Source organism: Grus americana, chromosome 12 (genome assembly GCF_028858705.1).
Source record: "Grus americana isolate bGruAme1 chromosome 12, bGruAme1.mat, whole genome shotgun sequence".
Lineage (NCBI taxonomy): Eukaryota > Metazoa > Chordata > Aves > Gruiformes > Gruidae > Grus > Grus americana.
Genome location: NC_072863.1, coordinates 10510579 through 10528263, shown reverse-complemented (window position 1 = coordinate 10528263; position 17685 = coordinate 10510579). Strand labels below are relative to the sequence as shown.

The window sequence follows — 17685 nt, the reverse complement described above, 5'->3', positions numbered from 1 at the left end:
TCATTGCTATGGGTTTTCAGACTCTGCTGTAATCTCTATTTTGGTTTAGGAGAGGGGCCTAGGCTTACACTGAAAACGACCTTTCTGTCAGACCATTGAGTGGTACCTCTGAAAATACATCTCTTTGCACTTCTTAGGTCATTGCTTTTTATGTATGTCTTCAGAGGCTGCTGTTAATAAGTGGTAACCACGTATTATTATTCTGTATTTCAAGGTACATACTTTGAAAACCCTGCTGTAATTTTAGTGAGTATGGACCAAGCCTTCTCTTTCTTCCAAACCATGAAAGAGATTAATCTTATCTTCTGGCATTCTAAGATGTTGGGAAGATTAATTTTTTTTCTACCTACCATGTATATTTGTTTATCCAGTGATGTTTAATTGATAACAGCATCATAGGTGTAGGACTGCTTTTCCTGCAGATGTAGGGCCAGCATAAAGGGTCAGGCCAGTTCAATGTCTGTAGCACCTGACCTGGCATTTGCTGCTGCATGGATAGAAAAGCCTCCATGTAAATGCTGGATGCAGTGCACAGGGAGGCTGCACCTGTGTGGGTAAGCCCTTCTCCAGCAATTCTAAGGAAATTCTAGGCATTTCTGGGGAAAAAGGGGTGTAAGCCATTCTTTGGGCCACGCTTGCTAATGGTTGTGTATGATTAAGCTGTTCCTTTGGCCAGTGTGCTGGAGATGGCAGAGAAACCTGTAAGACTAGCATGGGCATTTCACCTTCTCTGTCCCCAAAGGTATGCTCTCACTGGTTCTTACACAATCTCTGTCCTGCTGTCAGTCACCTGTGAAGTACACAGGGCTGTTTTAGCAGCAGTAGATCAGTGCTTATGAGTATACCTGGAGCTTCAGTCTGGACTGGCTAAGTGTAGGTCCTGAATTTCTCCTGTCCTTTCACTCACCTGATTCCTGGAGAAGGTATGATCTGATATAGTAAATGCACTCTGTTTTCATGAAGAGAAATGTTTTCAAAAAATTTGATTTATTACAGGGCAAGACTTTGCTTCTCAGAGTGTGAATTTTATAATCTTACTCTTTGCTGGTTACAAGCAGTGCATATTCCCTGGATTTTCCATTATTTTCTGTTTTCTTCTCAGTCCCCAGGTTTCTTACCTGGAACTCCCCTTCAGAAGTTCAGACGCATGCTGGGCTTCTGTCATTGGTGATCTCCTGGTGTGAGATGGAGCTCAGACTCCCACTTTCTTCTTTGGAAAAGAAAGCCTGGTTTGCTTTCTTCTGAGCGGCTCCTTGAAGTTTTGCTCAGCAGTGAATAAATCCTGGTGTCTCTAGTTCAGAGCATGCGGAGGAGAAAGAAGTCTGTGGCCTTGTGGCTCCAAGTCCAGGAATCTACTGGAATAATAAATCTAATTTATGTGTGTGTATAATAAATGCTGAAATGTTCACTCATACTGTTTATTTAGAAGTTTTGCCACACACATACTTTATGTGGTCATTATTTTCAAGAAAATGACCCTCTAGTTCCTTTTGCAACTTAGAGAAGTGTGGAGAAGAATGAGGAGAGATTTAAGAACTATCTAGCCTGCAGAACAGCTACCTTTCATTTACCTGCTGCTCCTGCAGGCTTCAGAACTGTCTGCTAGGCTTAAGAGCTTATAATTTATTTCAGCTGGAAGGTAAGTAATTTTATTTCTCGATGTGCCACCTTTTACTTCACCTTGTTCTAAGAGACTGAGTTGGCAGATTAAGGGCCTTTAATTTATGTTCATCAACAAGTCTCTCATCAGCTTCTTGATCATTTTCTTTCTTGCACTGATAACTCTGAGCATGCATTGCAGCCTTGGGTGAACAATGAGGGAGCCTAAATCACTGCAGCACGAGCAGTACTAGGCCTCTGAGAGGCTCCGGAGCTGTTCTGCAAAAGTCTGGCCTCTCTTCAACCCAGCCCGTGTGGTCAGAGAGCAGCTAACTAAAAACTGAGTTGCCTTGGATGATGGTCCCATTTTCACTGAAATTTCAGTGGTTTTTCTGAAGGTTGCAAAACACGCACCATGTTTTAAGTACAGGTTTAAGAGGGGGAAGATGTTTGGAAAGAGTTGTTAGTGCCACCTACAGCCATGTTCAGCTTGCTTATTCTTCCAATCCTTGTTGGCTGCTTTCTTCCTTTGCCTTGTCTTTCACTTCTGTTTTGTCCCTGACATATTTATGGATGTGATTTTGTTGTGCGTGTATGGATGGTGGGATCTGGGTACATTTTTAAATTGTCAAATATAATCTTAGAAATGCTCAAGTGCATTACTCAATTCCAGAATGACTTGGTGTGAAAGCCAGGTGGCTGTGCATAATTTTCTTATTTAAAAAAAAATATTAACTTTCCATAAATACTTGTAGCAGCTTCACAAAACTCACTTGTTGAAGTCTCAGATAAGAAGGGATCTTCCTGAGTGTGCAAACCCCTGCCATCAATTTGTTTAGCATGTCTTTCCCCCCCCCCCCCCCGAAGTTGCCTGGTTTTGTAGCTGCGTAGTAACTTCAACTGGTTTTGAAGTGACACAGGAAAAACAACTGCATCTTTCTTCATCCTAGGTATGCTTTCTTTTTACTCATGCTTCTCCTTTCTTTGGACACTGTGGCAGCTGCGTGTGTAAATTTTGTGCGTAAACCAGCAATTGGAGCATCGTATTGTCAGACAAGAAGGGTAAAGTTGTTTCTCCTGGATCACTATGTATTTGGTGCTAGGATTTTATACCATTAAAATACCTTCTCCTGGGAAGCAAATAAAGTTGTTTGTTTCGCCCATCTTGTGAAGTTGTATTTAAGAAGTTTACAGTTTGGAACACTTTTTCATTTTTGCCTAAAATAACTTATTCAGTTGATGAATATATGTCTGTCTTTGGGAACAGCTATGGCAAATGGGTATTTGGGACTAGTGTGGAGGTTGAAGAGGGGAGTGAACTTTTAATAAACAGAGCCCTTTTGTGATACTGGAGATGATCTTCCAAATCAGTATCTTAAAATTTATTGAGGTGGAAGGTGCAGTAATGTAATAGGATTCACTGCACATTAGGGGAATGTCTATAAAGATCTCTATTGTAGTATGGAAGGTTTAGAGATTCATGAAAAGTTTCTGTACATTAAAATCAGCTGTAAACTCAGCAGGCATATGCAGTGGGGAATCCTGCCAATGGCATTCTTATTGACTATCCAGCATGGGGCTCCCGTAAGCAGGGACTTGACTGACTAGAGTGAAAAACTTTTGGTTTTTAGGTCCATTGATTCTGTGAATGCTGTGCAGATATAAAGGAACTGCTTCACATCACCACTAAAAAGCTTAGAGTGGTGATCACAAGAGTTTCGGTATTATCCTAGAGAGGTACAGTTGTATGCTTCATCTTTTAGAAATCTGCAGACAAATGGAAGTGTCCAAAGGGTTGAGGGATGGGAGCTACAGAATATGTGACTGGTGAGGACAGGCTGAGGGAACGGGGCTTCTTTAGACTAAAGAGGGCTCCTGTGACTTTGCAATATATAAAAGATTGTTATGAAGAGAGTTTCCATGAATTATTATCTGGCTGTTGCAGAAAATAAGAGAAGTAAATCATAGAATCATAGAATCATAGAATGGTTTGGGTTGGAAAGGAGCTTAAAGATAAATAATGAATTTTGACTTAGGAAATATTTTCAGACTACAGAGACCGTGAAGCATTATATCTGGCTGAAATCTGCTTCACTGATTAATTCACTACAGGTTAAAACCCAGCTGGATGATTTCTAGAAAAGGAAGATTATATATGCTTTTTATCCTGTCTCAGAACAGGGGAAAATTCTCTTTTTTCAAGTCAGCCACTTGAAGTCACTGTCAGCTCTTTTGACTCATCTCCATCTGCATGTTAAGGGAGGAATAGATATTTACAAAGTTGCTGTAGGTTTAAATAACACTACACAGGGTATCATTTTTTTGCCGTTTGTGTGAGAGCACCCGAAGATCACACCAGAGCTGCTCCCAAAAAGCAAGTCAGTGTTAAACCTAGTAGCAAATACAGGCCAAAATACCATTCTGCAGACAAGATAGCTGTAGTCTTATCCTACAAAAATAAATGTATTTTTTATCAGTTAATGTCCAAAATAGGAGAAAATCAGAGGTTTTTGGATTATGAAGACCCTGGCAAGGGGATATACAATATATATCAAACTTTTTATCTGAATCAAGAAAGAGGTAAATTGGACAGAATCATACTAACCGGTGTTTGGGGACCAATGCACAGGGTCTCTTTTGTAACCTAAATGGGCTGATCAAGTTGGGAGTGGAAGCAAGATTGCAGCTGCAGTCTAGGAGGAGACTGCAGATGTCTTAAGATGTGATGTACTTCCTTACTCACTGAAGGCGCTGGATCCTAAAAATAATTGAACAATTTACTTCATTGAATTGCATCAAAATTTTGGAATTCCAGAAGAGATTGTTCATTTTATCCAGCTGAGACGCTGTCCTTGCTAAGCCAGGAAAGGATCTGTGGTGTTGGTGCACCTTTGTCAGAAACTGAATTGTGCTCCCATGGAGAAATGCTTTCTGAACTGATTAAGAGGCCAGAAAAATAAAAGCTTTGTGTTGAACTCGTTTACTACTTTAAAACCTTCAAACAGAAAAAGCAATATAAATTGCTCAGTACTTTAAAGAGAATTATATCAACATGGAGACATGCTTTACTTTGGGACTTCTTGTTTAAAAAAAACCCCATCACAAAAACCCCCAAACCCACAAAAAACCCCCAAAACACAAAACCAAGCCCAAAAAAGACTTTTGTACTACAAATGTAAAATTAGTTAAGTGTATTGTAGTATCAGATAAACTTTAACAGCTGCATTAAAAGATAACCAATTATTTGTGCATAATGTAAGATTAATGCTGCCAGTAAACCACTACTGGAAGAGTAAGGTAGCTCTGGCAAACTGCACAGGGAAAGGAATTTATAGAAAAGGTAACTCACAAGCTTAGTCTCAGAACACTCAAACATCCAATGCTGACATACTTCCATTTTCATAAAATTTTCTTTGTGCATTTATTTTTCCTGATGGCCTGTTGGGAGTAAAAGAGAGGCTAAAATCAGAGCTGGTGATGATGTGTTTCCTCCCTTCCTCTTCCATAATGTTCAGGTTAATTCTTCATCATCATTTAGCTATATAATGTGTGCTGTCCCTGACTGGGGGTAATTTCATCAGAGCTGTGACAGGCAGGAACCCAGTCTACCATATGTCGTCCCTGGGAGATCTTTTCAAAACCTGAACGGAAATTAAATAATAGGCAAAGTCTCTTTTAAAGAAAGGACGTTTAAATTTTTATTTCATCTGGAATACCCCTTTCAAGCTCACTTTCTCCTGCTAGGCTTGGTTTATATTTGATTAGTTCTGGGAGATTTTGACATTTAAAGTATGTCTAATAGAAAGAGAATAATGACATAGTTGGGATTACAGAAAAATATTTGCCCTTGAAAATGGTAATGCATTGTTAAATACGGGTTGCATCATATCTGAGTATAATAAAATAAAAATGGAAATGTGAATGATTGTGTTGGGAAGGAATAGTCTCAGAGTGTGACAGAGGAAGACAGAAGATGGGACCTTGGCAATTCTAGAAATGCAGCACAGCACAGCTGAAAATGAATTTTGTAGCATGGGCTCGTGTTTCCAAACCTGATGGTCTATATTTAAAAAAGCTCAACATCCAAAAAACCCCCCAACCTGAATTAAAATTAAAAAAAAAAAAATTAGAAAAGGTACCTGAATTAAATATAACCAGTGGTCTTCCAGTCAGTTCAGACTTCACACAAATACTTGGAGAAGCTCCTCCCAGGTGCCACGGTGTGTTGACTCCTCAAATGAGGGATGCATTTGTGTGACTGCTGAGGGGTTAAAAGTAAAGTTTTGCTGTGGTGAGGAAACCATAAGTTATTTTCAGGGGGGGATCATTCCTGAGTTGTAGTGTGGCTCCCAGGAGAGCTATGTTGGCACAGCTGGGGCGAGCTGAGGGCCAGAATGGGAGGCCAGTACATGGGCGAAGGATGAGAGAAGATTTATCACATGTTTTCTATGATAGCCAGCATGTCATCTGCAGTGGGTGAGGTCTGAGGGTCTCTTGAAGCATACAGTGCCACAGTTTTTCCTCAACTCCTCTCTTTCCTGTGTAGCGGTGTGCAGATGTATATATTCCCAGTTTTCTGGTCAGGGATAAACTGTACTGAGACTAGAAAATGTTATGAGGAGTCCTCTGGGGCCATTAGGATTGGTTGCAGTTGTTTTGATTTGTAGGTGGTTCGGCTATTTTGTTGTTTTTAATTCAAGTTATCAAAGTCAGATCTCTGGGGAGTTTCTGGTGGGGTGTTAGTTCCTGGATCAAACTGAAGTATTGGCAACCAACTGCCGTAGCTGGTGCCTATGCTGGAGCAGCAGATCAGTGGCTGACAAAATGAGACTAAAAAAGTTAGTTTTGCCTATGTTTTTATTCCCATTAATGATCCTTACCCTTCCACGTAAACCAGGCATTGGAGTCCTTGCTGTTGTTCTAATGAGTGTTTATGAATGGGCTTGGTCATTTTCTTTGGGGCTGAGCTCTCTTCTAAATGGTTGCACAACAACCTGGGAAACAAAATTTACAATGTGAGTGTATGAAGAAAGACACAGAGATAGGCAGCAGCATATTTGCTGATGATCTGTATGCTTTTGCTAAGTTTACAGTTTTCTTGCAAATGTGGTTTTTTTGGGTTGTTTTTTTTTTCCTATCCTTTCTGTTTTTCAGCTGTCCTTAATTCCTACTGACAACTGAATTGAGTTCTGTTCTAGTTGTGTTTAAAGACTAGAAAACCAAACCCTAAGACCAAGGAATTACAAGCAGTGAAGACTACTCCAGCTCTCAGTTCCCCATAGCCTACCACAGCTCAGTTCCTTGTGCAGTTGTTAAGGGTGGCTCTCAGAATATTGTATTAATAGAGTGTTTTGGCTGGAAGGAAAATGTGGGAGTCCTTTGATAACAATTTTTGGTCAAAATGGAGGGAATCTGGACTTTATTCTTTGTATCTAATCTATGCACTTGATTTACTTACCTGCTCTTGCATTTTCTCTAGCCTCTGCCATTCTGGTATCTACGTGCTAATGGAATTTGCCCTGCACCTTTCTACTGCTAGATTGCTGCTCCTAGCAGAGACATCCCTGAGGCTCATAAAAATACAGCAGTGGAGAAGTTTATGTTGTGCCTCTGGCAAGCTTGGGGCTGCAATGAATGCAATGCATTTAAAGAAATAATTGCCTGTTTGTCATGCTGTAGGCTTCCACTCCTGTTTTTAAAGTTGTATTCCTTGTTGCTGAGGGCTTCATCTTTGCAAGCCAAAGCAGGAGCTGGTTGTCAGGGTGTGGAGCACAACTACCAGCTTGTATGTGATGTGCTCCCCATCTCTAACCTGCAAAATATCTAAGAAACTCCATATTCCTTTTCCTTTGTGGTGGGATTACTCACGACAAAAGATGCTGTAGCCCGGTTGGGTCCCTTCCCTACTTGGATATAGCAAGCAGCTATGTCTGGATCTACACTCCTATCCTGTGCATTTCCTGAACATGGGAACTGTTTTTCCTAAAATACCAGTGAAGGTAACACTTGATGCAGACCTTTTGTAATCCTTTTGGGAAGGGACTTTGGCAGTTCGGTTGCTGTAGGGTGCAGGTCTTTGAGTATTCCTGGTGCTATTGCAACAGCCTTTCCCTTGTGCTCTCCCTCTGTTGGGCATTACCAGATTGTGACATTTCATCTCAGGGAGGCACATATTTTCCTGGCTCCCTAAAACAGTTATCCCTCACTCTAGAGATCATCAGATGCAAATAGGCAGCTGTTTACCTTTCCACTGACTCACAGGCATGTCTGCTCTGCAGTGCCCTTTGTGATTTCCATGGGCGGCCTTTCAGACTTCAAAACGTACTGATCTTGTGGCGTGCTGCGCCAGCTCACATCTCTTCAAAATACAAAAGTGCCTCTTCTTTTTCATCTCTCTCTCCTGTAACACTTGCGGTTTGTGTCATTCAACTGTTGAACATTCTTCATCAACTTTCAGTGTTCTTTAAACTCCTGTTTGCACATCTGTCTGATGCTGAAAAGTTTCTGTTATTTAAACCTGCAGGTGTTTGCAAGCAAACTGGCTTTCCTGATGATATGACTACTCATTGTCCTGTTCAAGCAGTGGCTGTTTTCTTGATGAAGAGGCAAAGTTCATAATCTCAGACAAAATGAATCATTTTTTCCCGAAGTGATCCACCAAGTAGTGTACTGTTATGTGTTTCTGAGACTGGTGCCTCAGAGATCTCCTCTGAGGTTGGTGTCTCAGAACTTCTGGAGGTAATTGTGGGAGAACTGTAGGCACTTTTGTGGAAGTGGGCAGATTAATATATATGTATATATATTATTATATACATGTATATATTATATATCGTGAATGCTCAAAGTCAGTGTAGGGAGTCTGCAGTGGGATGTGCTCCTAGGAAGAGCCAAAAGAGTAATCTTTAGAGAATAGGGAGCTGATTGGAAGGATCTTGAGGCTGTTAGGTAATAAAGGTAGTAGGATGGACTGGGAGGGACAGGAAATTAAATCACATGGAACTGAGTGCCAGAGAAAAGCCTAAACACTAGAATTAAGTGTATGTGGGCTGTGGGAAGGATCTCCGAACAGACTCATTGGAAAGCAAGAGTTAACGGACATGTTTAGCACCAGGGATGGGAAAAGTGACACATGGTTGAATGTGAATTTGAGTATTTCATTCAGTCCTTCAGAAATGATTCTTTTAAGTGCAAAGTGATAGCAACAGCTGTATTGACTCAGTGTGGGTAAAGAATATTAGGCAGCAGTAGAAGATGGATTGTTAGACTAATAAAAAACGAATACATGGTGTAAGGGGATACCTGGACTGGATCGAATGTGTTAAATATGAATAAGCAAAATGGTGCCCTTACTGTGGCTTGTTGGCTCCAGTTTTGTAAATGTTCCAACTCCTCTGGACTGTTTTTTTTAGTTGTTTTTGGTTTGTTTTTGTTTTTTTTTTTTTTAATGTAAGGACTTGCACTGGGATGTTAATCAGCGCATCCAGCCGTTAATCTGTTCTATAGGATCAGTGTCACTGTTGTCAATGTCCAAAAATACATCTTTAGAAGTGATACTGAGTCATAGTTAGGACTCTACAGTTATTGGTGGATACTGCTCCATGGGTTCAAATGACTTGCTGGAAAAAATCAGATATATAGCAAAAGATGCTGACGATGCTGATACTGGTTCAGATTATGGTGTGGTCCAAGTGATAAAATTGACAAACTGCAGGGAAAATGCAGACAGATTATCCCCTTGTTTCTTCCCAGCACACATTCCATGCTGTTCAGAAAATTTATGCAAATGTTAATAATATAGAAAAGAATCTGTCCAAAGTCCATCTAGATTTTTTTTTTTAATATGAGGTTACTTTTTGCCCCTTAGGATTCACTTTCACTTGAAAATTCATGGAAATTAACCACATGCAAAATGATTATAATGTATTTGCTAGATCTGTGCTTTCTCAATGGGTCACAAAGGAGCTATTCTGCAGAAAACTCATTCCTAAGAAGTGAATGGCTTTGGAAGGTTCTTCAAAACTAAGTTGCATTGCAGAGAAAATGTGGTTTCCATTTTTATAGTTCTCCCACTCCTGTCCCTCTCCTCAGTTAATTAAACCTTTATTAAATGTTTACCAAAACAAAACAGTTTGACTATTTGGAAACTATTTGTCCAAATTGTAAAGAGGACCTCTGGGGGAGAGCTTGGCACAAGTAGCAAAGCTATACTCCCTGAAACTGGTCCCAGTTGACTTCAGCCAGCTTGTGTCTGGGAAGCTTATAGCTTATGTGTTAAAGTGGGGCAGAGTAAGATGAAGAGAGAGTAAGCTGAATGCAAAGGGACAAAAAGGAATAAACTGGCAGTGAACCAGGCTGGATGCTCCAGGAGTGAATGGTTAATCGGATATCATTAGTACCTTTCATATACTGATATCCACATACCTGGAAAACATTGACTGCCTATTACAGCAGTCTTGGCTTATTCTGCCTGGTGGTGTTGTGGGGTGGTTCCTTCTGTCTGAAGCACAGATTTGCTTTCAGACCTGTTTCCCACCCAACAGGGTACCCTTGCTTGGTACTTTGCCATCAGGCATGGAGAGAGCCCTTGCCCTGGGCAGCTTTAGGTTTGTAACTGTGCTTTCTGGTTCACTTAGATGATGGTTTTGCCCATCTTTCTTGTAGTAAAAAAACATTATCTTTGGTATAGAGGAGAATTAATAAAAAGTATCTTCCACCATACCAGAGGAACTGTGGGAGAGAGACTGGAACTAAGAGGAAGGACTTTGAAGTAGGCACTTCATAATATTGGGTCTTTTGAATGCAATGCTGTAAGTGGGAAAGAGAAAACTGTTTCCCTCTTGGTTTTTCAATAATGAAGGAATAAAATGTCTCTTGTGTGTAGTGAGCCTGCTTGTATGGGGATGTTAGAGGCATTGCTGGAGTCTTGCCTGAGTAAGAACAGTAGGATGAGAGCCCCATGGAGCAGCACTGATGTACAGCCAAAAGAGATAATGGAAGAGTGGAAAGTAGCATCATTTAAAGAACACATCATGAAGCAGTGTCAGGAAGCGTTTCTACAGACGAAGATAAATTACTGATATGCCGTCATCCCATCAGCCAAGAGGAAAAATAAATTTTACTTATGAGAAATAATAGAGCTGCCTTTGTAGGAATGGTGCAACGCAGAGAGTGAAGTGGTCCTGATGGACTTCCCCCAAACCAGAATGTAACTGTGAATTTATAAAGGCAACCAGAAAGATGTTTTTGATTCTCAGTTTCTGTTTCACCATTGTTTCTCTTTACTGTACAAAGCAGTCATAATTCAGATTTGCCATAAGTTTTCAAAAAGAGTTTATCTTCATTGCCCTTGATTTTGTACAACTAATTCATAAGCATTTGGGGCTTGCACCACAAAGGGTATTTTAACTGTTCAATGCAGTATGATTTCACCTCTTTCCTCAGCTGAACATCTTTGGATTCCCATGTCAGTACACTTCAGTGGGGCTGGAAAATGAGCTAGATTTTGGTAGTGCTGTGTTGCAGGTCTCATCTCCCTTTTTTTCCTTGGTTTTGCTCTGTCACTTCTCTACTTCGGCAGATGCTTCTCTTCCTGCTACACTCCACTTCTTTTACTGGCACTGCACCATCATTCTTTAATCTGTGCAATAGAGAGAGATTTTCAGAGACATAAAGCAACCTCAACACTTACTTGAATTTTTACTAGGTCTTAACTTGGGGTTTTTTTGGGTTTTGTTTGTTTGTTTGTTTGTTTTTATTATCCTAACAAATGGAAATCTTGGAGCCATTAGAAAAGTAGTGGCACTGAAATGGCCTCAGATTCACCCTTGATGCTCAAATTATGCTTTCCAAGATACTGTCTCGTTATCTAAAACTCAACTGTGTCATTAGTTATATCTCACTTTTGTAATTACAAGCTATATATTTGTCATATCTATGGAAGCAGAAAACATTAACATTATAAATCTATGGTTTATGCAGCCTCAGCAGGAATTGCTAATGAGCAAACCTTCCTTTCTGTCTCTTTTCATTATTTTTTTTTTCCCAAAAGCCTTTCCAAAGCAAAGTCCTATAAATGGAGACTGAGCCTGAAAACTCAAATGGTGAAGTGCCCTCCTCAGGCCTTCTTGTTGCTTTGCTATTGAGATATCTGTGTCTATATTGGTAGACCATGGATAATAAACTCTCTGAATTTGTTTTTTCTGTTCTTAAAATATGTTGTTCTTCATCTTGGTTCCACAAATAAAATTGTAAATTCAAATTTCAGAGAGAAGATTAGCGCAAATAAATAAACAATAATCTTAGAAAGCATCTATCATCATAGTAAAACTTTGCACTGTGGAGGAAAGCAAGGCTCAAATTCAGACACTCTCTTCTCACAATTTCTATGCATTTGTAGTCTGGATAGTTAGCTGAGTGGTCAGAAAATCTTAACTGTCATGGCTGAGTGGTGAGAGCAATGCATGCTGTGGTCTTCTTTCACATCTCTATTATACACTGTAAAATCACTGTAGGTGTCTCCATGAAACCATAGCCAAGCTCCAGTGATAGTGAAGTCTCATGCGTGGCAGATGGTCTTCCTTACCCTATGAAGGGTTTCTCCATGCTTCTGGTGCCCTCCTAAATCATGTTTTCCCAGTCCTTCCTTTTATCCTATGTGCTTTGTACATTTTTTTTTTCCATCTACATATTGATCTTGATTTCTCTGTGCTGCTATTTTTAGTTGAATTTAGTTCTCACCGCTGCCTAAATCTCCATGCCTGTGATACACTCTCAGCTCCACCTGGACTTCCATGTGTGAGTAAGCTTTATTCTGCCATAGGTCACAGTTCTCATTTAAAATTACTTTCCCCTTCTTATCTCTGAAATGCACATAGTGGGGCACTAAAAAGTCAGTGGTTACTAAAAAGTCAGTCATTTGAAATCTTGTATTTCAGACAAGTAAATATTTGGAGTAGAGCAACTCTGCAAAAGGTATACTTTCAGTTCAGTATACAGTAATAAATTGTAATGCAACACTTCCTTTGCAATTGTGTAAAACCTTTAAGCAAGCACACAGACCACTTTTAAATTACCACTAAGTATCTCTCAGTAACACAGTAATTAAAATTCATACTCTTTTTCCTCAAATTCATGCTGGCTGTAAAGAATAATATGTAGATCACTTTTTATACAAAACCAAGATTGACTTTCAAGATTTAGTGGATTTGGTTGTTTCTAGAAGTGATGATGTATTTCATTTTTGCTTGGCAAAAACGGTGACTGCAATTTACTGGATTTGTTGCTTTTATGACCTGTAGATGCACATTGTGTGTGTGTGCCAGCATGCATAATCCCAATTTTATTATTTTATGTTGGTAGAGTAAGAAAAAAGATTTAATACTTTGATGTCATCCACACCATGAAGGCTTGCAATGAACGGTAGGAAAATGGCTGTAGGCACCTTACGGAAATGAGGAACTTCAATGCAGTAGCAATTGCATGTGATCGTAGCATGGTGTTGCTGAAGATGAGGTTGGCTTCTGTTTTTTTTCTCTTCACAATTTCCAGTTGAGTGTTTTTTCATCCGTTCACATGCACTGGATGAACTTCAGTGGGAAATCCTGTCTACACCCCTAGTCATCAAGGAGAGCAACACAGATGTATGCGATGCAGGAGCAGAAATAAAGATGTCTGAAAAAGAGAGCCAAAACCATCATACTTTGCTATAGGGTCTGCCTAAGGAACTGCATGGGTTGCACAATTTGGCTGGGGACATAGCATGGATATAGGATGTTCTGAAGTGCAGGACGAGTTGTCTGGTGGTTTCCTAAGGCATCGTGAAAATGCCTTGCAGTTTTTAAGGTGTTTCCATTTTGAGTATTGCCACAGTTAGTTTTTTTTTCCCTTTCCAATCGATCTTTTCTTCCGGCTGAATTATGTCTTTCAATGACATCATAATTAGCAGTGCTGAAGTAATTGATTTTGTTTTGAGGTACTCTTTTGTCTGTTTTCAGAGCTTACCTTCCTATTGTATTCTGCAGTGTACTTTGTGTATGGAGGTAATACCAATATTATTCCAAGGATGTTCAAATGATATGACAAAACATATCAGCATTTCTGTTTGCCTGAAGCAGCCAGATTTTCTATATCCATAGAATTGACCTTAAGTTTGTACTTTTCTAAAACTAAAACCCTATTCAAATAATATATTAAATTGTTCCAGATGCACAGTGTTGCTTTGCTGACAACAGCTGTCTGTTCTGGAAACAACAGCATTGGTGCCTAATTAGAGCTTACATTGTAAAAATTGTGTCTAGACTTTATAGAAGATGATATGATTTCTACAGAAATGGAAAAAAGCCCCAGAGGATATTCATACTGCTCCACAGGGCCTGAAAAAAGCAGACACTATTGCACCTTATTGAGTTATTGAGATTAAATAAAAAACTACAAAAATTAAATATTTTATAGTCTGCAGGCCCCTGCTGGGCTATGGGTTGTTTCTAAAGGGTCATGCCATGCCAGCTCTCCTGGGGGACCTTTGGCAGCACTTGCCCTGATGTCCAGAAGCCAGATAGGGTCCTCTACGAAGAGCAGGCTCCCCACAAGTCAAAAAAAAAAAAAAAAAAAAAAGCAGAGCCCAACTTCCAGCTTGTTTGATGATGGATCTTCCCTAACAGATCATCTGTGCCAATGCTGGCATCACCCAGAGCATTAACAACCCAATTTGCTCATGTCAGTGTAAATCAGGGGTTGTTTTTATCGGAGCTGATGGTCCATTGCATGAAGCTGATTTGCTCCACTTGTGCCATCCCACAGTGAGTCCCTTCACTCAAGGGCTGGGAGGAGCAGGCAGTGCCCTGTCTCATGTGCAGCTTTGCTCTGTGGAGGGATGAGGCTGGGAGGACCACACAGGTCTTCGCATGCGGGTATTCACCGAAGCAAGATGTGTTGGAGGCTGTCCATGGCCCTAGGAAAAGCATAGCATAAAGTATTTGAAGTTTACTTTGCCATGCTCATTCACTTTCATATAATCCATCTCCTGTCTTTTTAGAAAGAAATCTGCTAAAATAACTCTATTTTGATGTTAGCTTTTTTCATATAGATCTATAGGGAACAAGGTCTTTTCATGAAAATCCTTTTGTATATTTTAATTCAAATGAAATTCATATTTAAATCATTGTCTTTAGCTAAAATGTAAATTCATATGCTAAATTGAACCAATCTGTCTGCTGCATATGCTTTATCATCTAACTGTCTTGACAACCCTTGTTAACTTTTACATAAACTGTACAGGCTAATAATAATGACAATGATGGAATTAGCTCATTACTATCTTATTTTTGTTATATAATTTTAATCTCTGTAGGAAGGAGAGCCACTATATCTTTTGAATTACTCAATGACTCTGCTTTACTATTATTAGTTATTTGTATGCATTTGTTTCTCTAGATAGCACAGAAAAGCATGCTGGTTTCCTTGCAGGATATCTAGAAAGCTGTCTGTTGTGCTTGTCATCTAAATTGTTATATCATTTAATAATGATATTTCAGCATGTTTAACTGACCTTTCTCTGAATGTATTCAGTGCTGAATCTTGTTGACAGTAATCTGCAAAGTAATTGTGGACAACATGATCATGCATCTCATCTGCTCTTTATAAATTTTTTAGAAGTCATGTCATGGACTTGTGCAGAGAAGTTAGTGAGTTGGTGTCAAGCTGCTGAGTAGTCAGTAGAGCAAAGTAAGAGGTTACAGTGTGTGTCCTGGAGGAATGGGACAACAGTCATCTTACAGCCTTTGAAGTCCTGAGTTTTTCCAATTCCACCGGTCTCTTTGCTCTTTTATAAGACATGTAAGTTTAGTGTTTAATATATATTTTGTTTAATATATATTTTGTATTTTTCTATACTGACATATGGGGCTTTTTTCCTTCTGTTTCCTGTATCAGTAATACATAAAGGCAAATATAGGTAATTTTAATCTTTCATATTTTGAGTATGAACTGCTTAAAATATCTAGAATGGTATTTATGAAAGTTTTGAAATAGAGAAGTAATCATGTTTGTTAACCGATGTACAAGAAAGAAAAAACATCAGTTTTAAATGGTTATATGAAATATATACTCAAGCACATAGTTTCACCAGGTAAAATGATTTATTGAGCTAGTTTTAACTTCCTCTTTAGGATTTTCACATGAGCAATAACAGCATATATTTTTGCAAAAAAACTCACTAAAAAGCTGGTTTGACTTTAGTTTTCATTTCTTTTGTAAATTGATCCTTTTTTAAATAATGTGAGGGAGCAAGCCATGTGATTGGCTGAAGTTTGAAATATCTATTTTATAATTATAGCTTTTAAATTATAGGAAAAAGGAGAAATTCCCTTTAATTTTAAACTTTATTTTTGTAGGGAGCAAAAATCAGTGGTGCCAAAGCACAGAATTATAGCAATATATTACTAATAGCATGATATGGTATTGTCATGGAGGAACTTGAAAAAAAAAAAGCATTGAAAAACTCTGCTGTCTATTTTGAATGATACGAAAGAGGTTTTCATGCCATAAATTCTTGCATACCATACTGACTGGTTTTGATTTGTGCTTTCAAGGTTGTATCAGCGATGCTTATTTTTTTCCTCTTTGCTTTTATTGAGGACCTTCAAAGCCATCAGCAGGCCTCCAGCCGGGAGCTGCAGCGAGCCCACTCCTCGTGCCCTGTGTTGGTGCCTCCAGCTCATTCCTTTCTACGAGTCTGCTCCCCCTTTCACATGTTCTGGCACAAGCCTACGTATCCGAGACAAAATGTTGCCATTACGTAAGGAATGTGACTTGTACAGTGCACAAGTGGTGTGTGGGTGAAGGCACATCTTGGGGAGAGCTGAGCGATGGGCTGTGTAAAAATAGGCACTGTGGTGCGTGCCAAAATGAGTAAGTTATATTGTTGACTGAACAACTAAACTTAATCCCCCTTCTGCCCACTTTCCTCCCCCAGCTTCTAATAACTGTAATCCAATAAAATAAATGACACGAGCTGAAAGGAAGTAGAAACTGTCTTAATTTCTGTCACTTGTCAAATATTCAATCATTTTGCCTGCTGTGAATTGCATGGAAAATCAGCCACTTTTTCAAGTTTGTAAAATACTTTAATGGGCAAGCAGAAAGCATTGGTCAGTTCTCTGTGTGTGTAGGGGGGTGTGTGTGTATATATATACACACATATAAATAAAAATCTACATGAAGGACCGTGCTTCACTGGCTTATTTAAGGATCATTCAACTGCTTTTAAAAATCTGTTAAATAGCAAACAGGGTGGAAGTTGCAAATAGAATGGTTGACTGTGATGAATTAGTGTAAAAATGTGAAGTTGATTAGTCATTTTATATCAGCTGTAATTATGGAACATTACCACAAATAAATCATGTACACTGGGATATACCAAAAGGTAATGTTGATTGCATCTGACATTTAGATAATAAGCTCCTATCGAAATCATACAAAAGGTAATTTTAAATTACCTTTTGTCATAGTCATGGGTTTATGGTCAAAACATTAAATTAGTTTTATACTACAGTTGTGATGCAGTTTAATTTTGTAATGTTGGAAAGACAACGCTATGTATAAGAGGCTGAGTTTGAAAATGTTTCTCATGGTGCACTGATGTGGACAGCCACCAAGCCAGACCTTCAAGGCTTTCAGCTACTGATAGCTATCTTTTAATATTGCACTGGTTGGCAAAAAGCCTTTGAAAATCCAGTCTGTAGGGACTTCCATCTTGCACAAATCTAGACACTGTTGGTCTGTGCTTCAGCTTTGGGATTTGTGACATCTATTTTCTGTACACATTTGACTTAAAGCCAAAGGAAAGCTGAAACTTTGCAAACCAGCTGCCATGTTGCCAGCTGTCTTTGGCTCCGCCTTGGTGTTTGTAACTAGAAAGAGGCTCCTGTGTGCCAGGAGTTACCAGTATGAGTGTGGGTGGATTGGGAGAAGTTCACAGTGCTAGGAAGGGGACAAAGAGCTTGGTTTTCCCCTTAAAAAGGGTGATTTGCTAGGATGGGTAACACCATCCCATTAATGTGTCTGTTTGTCCTTGAGTCCTGGGTGGCC

General features: G+C 39.3%; 1 protein-coding gene across 14 annotated transcripts in view; it reads left to right on the top strand.

Annotated features, from left to right (window-relative positions):
* Window positions 1-17685, top strand: part of HTR2C (5-hydroxytryptamine receptor 2C) — a 242138-nt gene that overhangs the window by 104271 nt on the left and 120182 nt on the right. For 2 of the 14 annotated variants that reach the window (XM_054839539.1, XM_054839528.1), the window contains exons 1-2: window positions 15294-15432; window positions 16233-16506. The exons of 10 other annotated variants lie outside the window; for them this stretch is intronic. The gene's annotated coding sequence lies outside the window, so the exon portion shown is untranslated. Of the gene's footprint in view, window positions 1-15293; window positions 15433-16232; window positions 16507-17685 lie in introns of those variants that run through there. 2 more of the 14 variants (XM_054839532.1, XM_054839533.1) reach the window with 1 other exon arrangement.